Below are 1,715 nucleotides of genomic sequence, written 5' to 3'. Positions count from 1 at the left end.
CAATACTAAGAAGGGTCAAAGTGTACACACTTTGGTCTTCGTTCTTCTTGAGTTTCATGTGTTTTGCAAATTGTATCTTATATCTTGGGAATTTTAAGTTTCTGGGCTAATATCCACTTATCAGTGAGTACATATCATGTGAGTTCTTTTGTGATTGGGTTACCTCACTCAGGATGATGTCCTCCAGGTCCATCCATTTGCCTAGGAATTTCATAAATTCATTCTTTTTAATAGCTGAGTAGTACTCCATTGCGAATTTGCGTGTTATCCTTGCGCAGGGGCCATGCTAATCTTCTCTGTATCGTTCTAATTTTAGTATATTTGCTGCCGAAGTGAGCACATAACTGGGTTTTAAAAGAAACCCAAGTTCTCACTACAGGTGCTCTCCTTCCACCTCAGGTGCGCTAGCAGATTCTGTGGCCAGCACTTCAATCCTCTGTGCCATCTTGCTGATCCAAAAGACTTGTTTTTAAGTCACAATCTAAAACTTTTCAGCCATGGTTACTTATTCCTGGTGCTTTGGGCCTGGCAGCACCATGGCAGAGGATGTTCATCTCATGGTGCCTATGAAGCAAGGTGGGGAAGGGGCTGGAATGCCAATAGCCACTACAAGTGCCCACCCTCCAAATATGTCACTTCCTCTCCCTGAGCACTTCCCCTGAAAGGCACCCACAGAATAGGTACTGCATCTTAAACACTTGAGCCTTTGGGGGGGGTGTATTTAAAATTCAAACAACAGCATGGGAGAATTAGTGGTTTAGTGCTCATGTTGCCATAGCAGAGAAAATAAATTAGGAAATATAGACTTTGGGGGCATACCTTCATAGGCTGAAAGATGGTTGATTGCCAACATGGGTCTTGGTTTGGCTCTGCCATGGGTATGCTGGGTCAGAGTTTTAGAGTCCTCTGCTCTCTAGCCTAACATTCTGCCCAATTCAGACATTTCTACTGCAGCAGCCCCAGCAGCAGGTGGCAGTCTTGCCCATGACTGAATTCTCTTGGTGTCAGGAGATCATTTTTCCACCTCATTCTTTGTCACTGATAGATAGATCTAGACATCAGGTTTTTACTAATTATGTTGAAGTAAACTCTTCTGCCAGACATTCTCTTGTGTATTCCATGTCTGCTTTCTGGACTTCTTCAATATAGTCTTTATTCTTGTTTTACCTGAGACATGAAGCTGTCTGTTCTTCCTGACATTAGTCTCATTAGCTTTTGCAGTGGTTGGTGGACCAGCTGGCTCTTTCCATCAGCCAATTGTGTTCTGCTTTGTAGAGAGACTCACAAAATTGTGACTCCTGACAAACAGTGATGCAGAACATAGGACTGAAAACACTACTCAGTGGAAGAACACTGACCCAACATTCCCAAGGCCCTGGGTTCTATTCTAAGGCGGGTGGAGTATACAAGAACAGCACATGAATAGATACCAAGGCAGTGTTAACATTGGGTTTCCTTTTGGAGTGCTTTTCCATCTAATGAATTCTTTCTACCTTTGTCCTCTGTGCAGGACACTGCAGGAGGCTAATCTTGATTTAATACCTCCCTCAGGTGCCCTTGCTTTTTTATCCTGGTTGATATGGGTCAGTGGGAGACCTCTATAGAAGCTTTGGGGGGCCAGGGAGGAAAGATGGAGAAAGGCAGGGAGGGAGGGAGAGAGAACAGAAAAAAAGAGGCAGACAGACAGACACACATACAGAGAGAGAGACAGAGAG

The 1,715-nt window shown here is 44.0% G+C and overlaps 1 non-coding gene across 1 annotated transcript; it reads right to left on the bottom strand.

Moving 5' to 3' along the window:
- Positions 1-230: 230 nt before the first annotated feature.
- Gm26104 lies at positions 231-340 on the bottom strand. The gene has a single exon (XR_003949184.1). It is a non-coding gene; the product is annotated as a U6 spliceosomal RNA (small nuclear RNA).
- Between the last annotated feature and the right edge of the window lie 1,375 nt (positions 341-1,715).

This window comes from Mus musculus, chromosome 1 (assembly GCF_000001635.26).
Source record: "Mus musculus strain C57BL/6J chromosome 1, GRCm38.p6 C57BL/6J".
Classification (NCBI taxonomy): Eukaryota; Metazoa; Chordata; class Mammalia; order Rodentia; family Muridae; genus Mus; species Mus musculus.
Note: the sequence above shows the minus strand (reverse complement) of the source record. Positions and strands in the feature narration are given on the sequence as shown.